Source organism: Crocuta crocuta, unplaced genomic scaffold (assembly GCF_008692635.1).
Source record: "Crocuta crocuta isolate KB4526 unplaced genomic scaffold, BGI_CrCroc_1.0 scaffold17, whole genome shotgun sequence".
Taxonomy (NCBI): domain Eukaryota; kingdom Metazoa; phylum Chordata; class Mammalia; order Carnivora; family Hyaenidae; genus Crocuta; species Crocuta crocuta.
This window is the reverse complement of record NW_027532041.1, coordinates 7,129,913-7,142,109: the sequence shown is the minus strand read 5'-3', so window position 1 is coordinate 7,142,109 and position 12,197 is coordinate 7,129,913. Positions and strand designations below refer to the sequence as shown.

The 12,197-nt window shown below is 35.6% G+C and overlaps 1 long non-coding RNA gene and 1 pseudogene across 3 annotated transcripts in view; one reads left to right on the top strand and one right to left on the bottom strand.

Annotated features, from left to right (window-relative positions):
- The window catches only part of LOC144241732 (uncharacterized), a 331,611-nt gene that overhangs the window by 190,076 nt on the left and 129,338 nt on the right, over positions 1-12,197 (bottom strand). The window lies entirely within an intron of this gene.
- On the top strand, positions 2,812-4,423 carry LOC144241727 (transcription factor BTF3 pseudogene; annotated as a pseudogene).

Genomic DNA, 12,197 nt, shown 5'->3' with positions numbered 1-12,197 from the left:
CACCTGGGTGGCTCAGTGGGTTGGGCATCTGACTTCGGCTCAGGTCATGATCTGATGGTCGGTGGGGTCGAGCCCCTCATCGGGTTCTGTGCTCACGGCTAGCTCAGAGCCTGGTGCCTGTTTCAGATTCTATGTCTCCCTCTCTCTCTGCCCCTCCCTTGCTCACGCTGTCTCTCTCTCAGAAATAAATAAGACATTTAAAAAAAAGTATAAATCACAAGGAAAATTAGAAAATATTCTGAAATAAATACAAATGAAATATAACATACAAAACTTATGGGATGAAACTAAAGAAGGGCTCAGAGGAAAATTTATAGCGCAAACACCTACATCAAAAAGAAAGGTGCCAAAATTAGTTCTTTGAAAAGATCAATAAAATTGAGAAAATTTTAGCTAGACTGATCAGTGGAAAACAAGAAAAAAAAGACAGGGAAGACTCAAATTACTAAAATCAAGAATGAAGGAAGGGCCAACACCACTGATATTACAGAAATAAAAAGTTTTATAAGGGAATACTAAAGGCAACCACATAGCAACAAATTAAATACTTTAGATGAAGTGGGAAAAATTCTTTAAAAGAAACTACAAAACTGACTCGAGACAAAATAGAAAATCTGAATAGTAATGAGATTGAATTGGTAATTTTATAAATATATACAAAGAAAACTTTAGGCCAAAAAGGTTTCACCAGAAAATTCTATTAAACATTTAAAGAATTTATACCAATTCTTCACTAGCCTAACCCCCAAAATAAAACAGAACGCTTCTCAGCTCATTCAAGATCAGTATTATCATGTTAACAAAGTCAAATAAAGAAATCACAAGAACAGTTCAGACACAAAACCCTCAACAAAATGCTAGTAAATAAAATAAAGCAGTGGATAGTCAGTGGAATTACCCAAGCAATGCAAGACTGTTTCAGTATCCAGAAATCAATTAATATGCCATATTAATAAAGAACAACAACAACAAACATGTGATTATCTCAGTAGATGTGAAATTGCACCTCACAAAATTAAACACCCTTTCATGATAAACTCACTAAACAACATAGGAATAGAAGGAAACCACCTCAGCCTCCTAAAGGGCACATAAAACAATAAAATNAAAATAAAACTTGATGCTGAGCTATATAAAACAATAAAATAAAATAAAATAAAATAAAATAAAATAAAATATAAAATAAAATAAATAAAAAATAGTAAAGTAAAATAAAATACCTCACAGCTAACATTGTATTTGACGGTAAACGACTGAATGCTTAGAGCACCTGGGGGGACTCAGTTTGTTCAGTGTCCAACTTCAGCTCAGGTATTGATCTCACGGTGTGTGAGTTCAAGCCCCCCTTCCAGCTCTGTGCTGACAGCTCAGAACCTGGAGCCTCCTTTGGATTCTGCTTCCCCTTCCTCAGCCCCTCCCCAGTTCACACTCTGTCTCTCTCTTTCTCAAAAAGAAATAAACATTAAAAAAAAAAAAAAAGACTGAATGCTTCTCCCCTCAGATCAGGAAGAAGACAATGATGTCTAATTTCAAAACTAATATTCAACATTGTATTTGAGATTCAATGAGGCAAGAAAATTAAAAAAGTCATCCAGATTGGAAACGAAAACGTTAAACTATCTCATAGAGGATCCTAAGAAACACACACATATACACACAGAGCCTAGTAGAGCTAATAAACAAGTTCAAAAAGTTGCAGGATACAAGATCTATTTACAAAAATCAATTGTATTTCTATATACTGTCAACGAACATTTTGAATATGAAGGTCATAAAACAATTTCATTTACAAACATATAAAAAGGATAAACTATTTAAAATTAAATTAAACAAAAAGAATGAAAACTATACTCTAAAAACTGCAAAACATTGTTTAAATAATTAAAACTTAAAAAATAAAAAGATATTCCATGTTTATGGATTAGAAGACTTAATATTGTTAAAATAGTAGGAAATTCCCAAATATTCTACAGATTCAATATAATCCTTATAAAAATCCTAGCTAATGTCTTCGCAGAAATTGACAAGCTTACCATAAAATCCATATGGTAATGAAAGGGACTTAAAATGCATACTTCCCAATTTCAAAACTTACTATAAACCTAATCAAGACTATGTAGTATTGGCATAAAGATAGACTTATGGATACATGGAATAAATTTGAGGCTCCAGGAGTGAGTGCTTATATTTATGATCAATTTATTTTCAACAAGAGTGCCAAAGCAATTTAATGAGGAAAGAAAAGTCTTCAACAAATGGTGCTGAAATGACAGAATACCCCTCAAAAACTGAAGTTTGACCTCTTCCTCACACTATACTATCAAGTGTCATTAAAATATTCCAAAACCCTAAATTTAAGATCCAAAACTATGAAACTCTTATAGGTGTGCATGTTTATGACCCTGACTTATACTATGCCTTCTTAGATATGACACCAAAACCAAAGGTGAAAAAATTAAAATGGATGTCATCAAATTGAAAAAAAAAATTATGTTCAAAAGACCATCAGTAAAGTGAAAAGAAAGCCCAAATATTTGCAGAAAAAAATTTGTAAATCATATATTTGATGAGGAGCTTATATCTGGAATATATAAGGAACTATTACAACAACAAAAAGGAAAATAAACTGATTAAAAACTGGACAAAGTATCTAAGTGGACTCTTCTCCAAAGAAAACATACAAATGGTCAGTTAAGAACATGAAAAGATGTTCAACATCATTAGCCATCAGGGAAATGCAAATCAAAACCACAATGAGATACGCTACCGCTAAGATAGCTGTAATAAAAGAATGGAAGTACTGGTAAGGATATGAAGAAATTGGAACTCTCAGACATTGATGGGATGGTAAAATGAGGTAGCTGCTTTGGGAAAAAATCTGGTGGTTCCTCAAGTGGTTGGTTAAACATATAGTTATTAAATGACAGCATTTTCACTCCTATGTATATACCCAAGAAAAATGAAAATATGTGTCCATGCAAAAACTTGTGTATGATTTTCACAGCAACATTGTTCAAAACAACTAAAAAGTGGAAATAACCTAAAATTCTGGCAACTAATGAATAGATAAAATATTACATGATCTTAAAATTGAATACTTCGCAATAAAAAAATGAAGTACATTAATACATTCTACAACACGGATAAGCCCTGAAAATATGCGAAGTGAAAGAAGCCAGTAACAGAGGACTACTTGTTATGTTACTCCCTTTATATGAGATGGCTAGAATAGGCAAATCTATAGAAGGTAGATTAGTGGTTTGCCTAGAGTTGGGGAGTGGGAGATTAGGGGAGTTGACTTAGGGCTGGTAAGTTTCTTCATGGGGTATTTAAAAGTTCTAAAATGGGTGCTGGTTCACTCAGTCAGTGGAATGTGTGGCTCTGAGCCACAGGCTGGGTATAGAGATTACTTAAAAATAAAACCTTTTAAAAAATCATGTGACCAAAAAGTTCTAAAATTTATTATGGTGATGGTTGTCTAACTCTGAATATATTGAATTGTATACTTGAAATAGGCAAGTGGTATGGTATATGCAATATGTTTCAGTGAAGCTATTTTAAATAACTGATCTATAGGGCCAGAGCAATTCCATCAGCATCCCAACAAGCATTTTCTTAAGAGAAATCTATAAACTGATTCTAAACTTGCAATGAAAACACAAAGGAATTAGAAGACCCAAAACCAGCCCCCTAGCTGCCATCTTTCTTCCCGGCGGCGTGAGCGCCTAATCTCAGCTGGTCCACCCGAGACCCCCTGAGCACCAACCCTAGTCCCCTGTGCGGTCCCAGTTCCGCTCCAACAAGACGAAAGAAACTATCTTGAACCCGGAGAAACTCGCCAAACTGCAAGCGCAAGTGCACATCGGTGGGAAAGGAACTGCTCGTCAAAAGAAGAATGTGGTTCATAGAACAGCTACAGCAGATGATAAAAANAAACTTTAGTTCTCCTTAAAGAAGTTAGGGGTAAACAATATCTTTGGTGTTGAAGAAGTGAATATGTTCACAAACCAAGGAACCGTGATCCACTTTAAGAATCCACTTTAAGGACCTTCAAGGTCAGGCATCTCTGGCAGCGAACACTTTCACCGTTGCAGGCCACGCTGAGACAAAGCAGCTGACAGAAATGCTACCCAGTATCTTAACCCAGCCTGGTGCAGGCGATCTGGCTACTTTAAGACTGCCTGAAGTGCTCCCCACACAATCTGTGGATGGAAAGGGACTGCTTGCTACCGGAGAGGACGAAGATGATGAAGTTCCCACTCTTGCGGAGAATTCTGATGAAGCCCCAAGAAGGAAGCAAACGGAACTGAGTCAACTTCTGAAGAGGATAAAACTTGAAGAAGTTGAAGACGTTACTGGAAGCTGCTATTTTATATTACGATGGCTTTTTAAAAATTTTGTTCATGGATCTGATAAAATCTAAATCTCTAGTATTTTTAAGCCCAAGCCCCTTGGACACTGTAGCTCTTTTCAGTTTTTGCTTATACACAACTTATTCTTTGCAGCTAATTAAGCTGAAGAAGCCTGGGAATAAAGTTTGAAACAAGATTAATAAAGTTCTTTGCCTAATGAAAAAGAGAAAAGAATACCCAAAACCATTTCGAAGAACAAAGATAGTGTGCTCACACCATCTGATTTTCAGACCTGTCATACATAAACCATTACAGTGTAGTATATTGGCAAGGACAGACATATTGATCCATGGAACTGGATAAAGTATCCAGAAAAAAGCTCTCATTTATATGGTTAATTGATTTTGACAGAGGTGTAAGACACACTGATGGAGAAAAGATAACCTTTTCAACAAATTGTGATAGAAAAATTAAATATTCCTGTTTAGGAAAAACAACTTCTATTGGTATCTGACACCGTATACAAAATATTTGCAGTCATCTCACCACAAAAGGCTTACAAGGGGTGAATGAAGACATAAGATACTCAACACAATTAGAAATTAGAGGAATGCAAATTAAAACTACATTTACCTATCACTACATACCTATTAGAATGCCTTTTGAAAAATGGCAATACCAGGTGCTGTCAGTGATGCGGAACAACCAGGACTCACACCGGTGGTGGAAATTCAAAATGGCATGGCCATGGAAACCTACCATATCGCTCAGAAATCTCATTCTTAGGTATGTACTAACAAAAATGAAAACCTACGATCACGCAAAAATGTGGGTGCTAATGTTTCTATTGGCTTTGTTATTAACTCCCTAAACTGGAAGCAATCAAAATGACATTCAACTAAGAAATAGGCAGACAAGGGTGCCTGGGTGGCTCAGTCAGTTAATCATCTGACTTCCTTCCACTCAGGTCATGATCTCCAGGTCCATGAGTTCGAGCCCCACGTGAGGCTCTGTGCTGACAGCTCAGAGACTGGAGCCTGCTTTGGATTCTGTGTCTCCCTCTCTTTCTGCCCTTCCCTTGCTCACACTCTGTCTTTCTGTCTCTCAAAAATAAATAAACATTAGACAAATTTAAAAAACAGGCAGACAAAGTAGGTGACATAAACAGATGGAGTACTATTCAGCAGTAAAAAGGAAGGTACTACAGATACATGCCCTAACATGGATGTCACCAAGTGCATCATGCTAAGTGAAAGCATCCAGACCCAAAAGGCTACATATTGTATGATTTCACTATATGATAGTCTTGCAAAGGCAAAACTACAGAGAGAGGAAAACAGACCTGTGATTGTTAGAGTCTGAGAAAGGTGGAGAGATTGACTACAAAGGAGAATGTGGAAAAAGGGGAATAGGGTGAGAGAACCATTCTATATCTTGATTTGGGTTGTGGTTATACAACTCTGCTAAGTTTGTCAAAACTCACAGAACTGAACACTAAAACTCTGGATTTTACTGTATGTAAATTATATATTAAAATGGAAAACAAAGAAAAGCAAGCAATTAGATATTTGTGGCTTACAAACATTTTTCAGAAATATTTTATTTTCTATGACCCCAATTTTAAATAATAAAAATATTCATCATCTAACTCAAATTCATATTTCTAAGTTTCGGCTTTGACAGATTTTATGAAGCCATCACTATCTAAAGCCAAGTCAAGGAGCTCAGTGAGTTTTCACAATGTCAGATCACAAGATAGACTTAATGGCAGAAGGGCTTGGAGAGAACAGAGCAGAGTGGTGACCCATTCCAACACAATGGAACATATATCTCTGATAAACAAGTAGCTGACTTTCAGCTAACTCACTGTCTGTGAGTTTAAAGAGCTGCTACTTTGTTCCTCTTTACCTCTCAATATTTTAAACATACTAAGGAGGGTGAAATCAACAAGCTAAGAGTAACTGAATAAATACAGGCAATGCGTGTGTATTTCCTCCAGGGTAATTACAATTCAACTAGTGAAGTAGATGCTTTCAGAAGACACAATCCCTGTGGGTAGAAAAGTCGGGAGGTAGAAATAACATAGGAAATGAAGAAGTGCTCTTAGAATGGGTATTTTTAAGATAAAATATTGTTATGTCCAACTTTACAGGTTTTTTAATTTATATTTTTAGACCAAAAAATAATAGAACTTTAATGAGGAAAAATCTTTTTATCTCACTAAACTGTACTTTACATTTAAATCATTATCTATTTACTATATAGAAGTAATTCAACAACAGAATTTCAAAAATGGAAGAGATTTTATCTAAATAACCCTTGCCCTTTATATATGAGAAATCTAAGATTCAGAGAAAAAAAGACAGTTGATAAAGGTTAAGCAAATAGTTAATGTGAGAACTGGGACTAAAATTCAGGTCTTTAGATTCCTCAAGAGTCCCAAATTATAGTTATAAAAAACTATTACTAGCTATCTTTACAGTAAAGAAGGAAATAGGATGAGAAATGTCTAAAATGCCACTAGTACAAAACTTACAAGTTATTTTAGCAGATAATTTAGTATCCTGTTTATAGAATTGATACATATAAATCCATTGCAGTAACATAAAATAAAGGATAAGAAACGTGATTAAGGAAGACAAGACATAGTTTATGCTAATCAAATTCATGGCCATTTTCCTAAACAACATTTCAGTTTTCCTTTTCAGTTTTATTGCAACGGTTTAATATACATAGGATTGACTAGAGGATGCTGTGTCCAATTTTGAATTTAAATAATCATTTGTGTAGACACCTTCAAGTCAAGCACACTAACGCCCTTCTAGAAAGGTCCTTGGAGTATTGATAATAAAACAAAGTAACCAAGTTTGTTTCCAAATGATTTGTGTAATTATACTTTAACATAATTGGACATGAATTTTTATTGAAGTTTAAGTTCTGTAGTCTGGAATATATACGGTGGGAAAAGTTTGGTCGTAACGCATCTCTCCCTCTCTCAAGGATGTAAATGCCTTTGACATTGCTGGATGATTTTGTCACTGAGGAGATGGGCACCATCTGTCCCCGCTTAGTTGTGTTGAGAATGTTGACCTGAGAGCATTTAGCAGAACTGAAGAAACCTGAAGGAGTATCTCTATTCTTTTTTAACATAGTAATAAGTTATCTGGAGTGTTGCAAAGCCATATGAGCTTGTGTCTGCAAAATGAAGACAGGAGAATTATTCTCAGTCTGCAAAAGATTAATTATGGGAGTTTAGAAAGAGAAAGACTTACACAGAAGCTATCTGAGTTCAGAACCAATAACCTTTTCCAGCTGTCATACAGAAAGGGAGAGACAGAGATTTCTCTGTTTGCTGACAATCTAATTGAGGCTTTCGAGTTAGAGGACCTAGGTGAGGGAACACATTTGTGTGAAAAGAGGCTACATTGATGAGGACATTGTATGATTAGATTAGAACAATATTGTACTTAATTCCCAGTAACTTGGGAGGATAGATTTGTAATTGTAATTCACCTTTCATTTTAGTCTATTATAGTCAAAGACCAGAAAAGAAACAGACACAGATGTTAAACAACTGAAGTGGTTTTATTTCCTCTGATTCAACATAGCTAATTTTATTAGTCCATTATCTCCACTAATATTATATATGTGTAATTAATTAACCAATTATATTCTCCCTGAAATATTCTCTTCTTCCTCCTCATGTGCTCTTACTATCTACTAATGGAACTAACTAACATCACTCCAGTTCCAAAACTTGGGTTCATTTTAGCCCCCTTTTCCCATCAATTGCTTGCTGACTGATTCTACTTCCATAATTTATCTTCCATTTCTTCCCTTTGTTCTCCACACTGCAATCACAATTCCTTTTTCACCATGTGTTTATTCTCTAAGTATTCACGAGCTGTATCCTATATCCTCAGTCTTCTGTAAGGTCTGACCTGTGATTCATTTTCCTAGAAAATAACTCCAGTCACATTTCTATGATGTAAAATTCTTGCTTATCACAAAGTTTGTATTGCATAAAGCTCCTATGGAAACAGTCATCATGTCCCATTCAATGACTTTATATTTCCTCTATCCTCCTTCATGTTCTCTGCTCTGAGTTTGTTTCTTTACCTTACTTATGGAGTTTTCTCTGCCTGGAATGTCCATTCACTTTCAATTTATCCTTTAAGACCTATGGGGCACCTGAGTGGCTGAGTCAGTTATGGGTCCAACTTCAGCTCTAGTCATGATCTCACAGTTTGTGGGTTCAAGCCCCACATCAGGCTCTGTGGTGACGGCTCAGAGCCTGGCACCTGCTTCGGATTCTCTCTCTCTCTCTCTCTCTTTCTTCCCTTCCCCCATGCATGCTCTCTTTGTCTCTCAAAAATAAATAAATGCTTAAAAAAATCTTTTTAAAAGACCTAGATAAAATTTCACATTTTACACAGAACTTTCTTGGGTTACACAGCTATGAACAATTTTTGCCACATGAATGTTCAGAGAGTGGGACTGAAAGGTAATCACCCAAGAATTTTATGGGGACAAGATGTTGAAATCATAGAACATTGACCCACATATTTATCTTTGCAGTTTAGACCATCATGTTATAAAAGAATGACAGATGGCCAGTATAACTCCCTACCCTAAGATGCTTTCCCAGTATGACTCTGGAAATAAAGATTGATCATCTTTCCCCCCACATCCAGAAATTCGAATAAACCCATAATAAAAAGAAGCACTAGTAAACATACACAAAATAACATGAGAAGGGGGAACATGTTTTGAAAGAGAACAAATGCTTGAATAAACTACTAGTTTTTTTTTTTTTTTTTTGAAAGGATTGATAAGCATGAGAGCAATGTGGGACCAATAGATACTACAGTTAGACTTCCATGGTAAAGTGGTATTTCCTCTCACTTCATACCCCATACCTTTAACAATGTCTTAATGTTCTTCACAATTCTGCAAAGAAGCTGTCCTATTCATATGCCCATGTTTGTTCATCTTCTTCTTGCTTTGGGGGGTGATATTAAATGTTATCTCTTTTTAAACCTTCCCCCAAAGCAGAGAAATAAATTCACTTTCATCTTCAATTTCCTGGCATTTTGGTCCCATATCAATTATGATACCTGTCATGATAGTGCTTTAAATACTTTCTAACATACCTCTAACTTATAGATAAGTCCTTGGACAGTAGTGACTGAGTAATGATTCATTCTTTGTATCACTAAAATCCAGTAAAGTGCCTAACACACAGAGTGTCTAATAAATATTGGATAAATGAAAGAATGAATAAAATTATGGTAGAGACTCCTAACACCAAAGTTAAAAAGAAAATGAGACTCAGAGTTTAAATTAGTTTTGCTCTATTCAACCAACTCATCAGTAGAGCTAACACTGAAACCCAAGTCTTCTTACTCCAAGGCCATTACTCATTTCCCAAATAGATGGACTCACTTTAACTTGCTAAATCCTTGAATATGCAAACTAGGGGACACTTTTGGGGTTTAACTGGCTAGGTTTTTGAAAAACAAGAGGCTTGCTTACTTATTTACACAGAGGCTGAACTGTAATAGGATTAAAAATAAATAGCTACATAAAAACAATTACACTTATGTACATGGCAGATTCACAAAAGATTATTAGCGTAAAGCAAAATATATTTTAAAAATTCTTAACTTTGAGAGAGGCATGCTCTTCTTCACAAATCTGCCCTTCATATAACTGTAAAGACAGAAGTGAACTCGATGAATCTGGGTCTGAACCAATATTTGATTCAAACATATTTCAGTATGATAAAAGAATAGGGAGTGCCACTTGGTGTTTGTGGTATTAAAAGAATGTAAACTGATCAATGCAAGCTGCTAAATATACCAACTTATTATGTTAGGCAGGCAAAAGAACTCTATGACTAGGTTTCAAAACAAATCAATTAAAATTGTTTTAAGCACTTGTAAGCAGGATAACAGCAGTCAAATCTTATGTCCATATTGTAACTGATTAGCCATGCAACCCATTTCATGATTGATTACAGCTGTGTCTACAGGCTTGGCCATTGAGTAATTCCAAGAAAAATTTGCACCTATCAACGCCGCCCTTCTCAATGCAAGACTACTGGCAGAGATAAGAAGGTTTGGTTAATCTGCTTATACTAGTATTGAGATAAAACACTCAAAGTTTGACAGAGATAAAAGAGAACATTTTTAAAGGAGCCATTCTGCCCCATTTGTAAAGACATGATCTCCTTTGCTACTGAGCCTTTTTTCCTACCAAAATATGATGTTGGCTACTTTGAGGATGAGAGTTCAGACTATGTGGATCATTGGTATGATGTGTTGTAGCCATATCTGTGATCTTGCCTTATGCTCTCCTTAAGCACTCTTTCCCTGTGCTAATTTTAAAGTGAGATTATGCAATTTACTGTTGATTTATGCAGAACTGTAGAAGTGTGATTTCACTTTGGTCAAAATTAGATTGCATACATTCAGAAACCCTAACCTGAGATCATTCAAATTTTCAAATTATTAGATTTACATATTAATAATTCCTAGCGTATTTTTCTTTTTACCATCTCTAATTGCAACCAGAATTTATAACTTGGGAACTTTTAAAATCCAAATGCAATGGCTAAGTGCTTCAAGCCTAAAGCCTTGCCACGCTGCTATAGAGACCCTCAGTAGACAGAAATCTGAAAGGTTGGGGCTTTGCATTTTACCCTCTTTTCCCTCACAAAAGAGCTCACTCCACACTGTTTAATATATACTCACACACTCCCAGTAAACCCTACTGCCAAATGATGGCAACAAAAGCATTTATGGCCCAGTGATTCAAAATGTGTTCACTTTTCTATCACGCCCATCTTTATCATGATATATACATAAAATTTAGGAAATCAGAATTTTTCTCCTTGGATTGATCTTACCAATTTCCATAGTATCTATAAATTTGAAAAGAAGAAAAAAAGTAGAACCAGGTTTCTTTATGTATGGGTGTTCTGACCTATGAGTTATGTCCCGCCTTTGAAGTAACAGGATCTCCTTCAGAGGAAAGGTGTTGGTGAAGAAGACCTTGATTCATTCAAAAGATGCCTATGCACTTGGTGGCTTGGAAAAGCAAGATTTGTTTGGTGGAATGTTTCTCTATTCAGTGAAGAGAGTCTATATGTACATGTACATGCTTAATGGTCAGTTAAAGAGCCATTCCGAAGGCTGTAGTAGGTTGGGTTTAAATGTAAAACTCTTTTGGCCTTATGTAATGGCAAAATGAATGGCAGTATGTTTCTCATTAAAGATCTCTTTTCAGTGAAGGCCTCTTTGATGCATAGTTTACTTGGACAATGGTTGATCTGAAACCACGGAAGAAAGTCTTTAGCCGGACCAAGTCTTCAGCAGGACCAAGGCTGAGAACTGAAGTGGAAATTGTATTCCTCAAAAATTTCTCCATATTAAATTTAATTCTACAAATATTTTTTGAAGGACTTTTCTGTGCAAGACACAATGAATGTTGCAGATATAAAATCAGTTGCTGGGCCTTTATCTTAACAAGAAGGGTAAGACAACTTCAAAATACTACGTGCTAAATGATACCTGCATGGGTGAGGAGCAAATTACTGCTGTGTTCGGAGATTAAAGAGAGATCACATTTATTTCAGTAGATAATGAGAAGCTTTGTGGAATACATTCATATAAAGCAGACTTAAGATAGAGGAAGAACTAGGTAGGTTGAAGGAGGGGGTGATTTCCTAGGTAGAGTGGAAATACCACACGACCAGAAGGACAGAGGCATGGGACAAATCTAGGGGATATTACATAGTTTGAATGTTCTAGGAACTTACAACATATTTTTGGGCTCGTATTG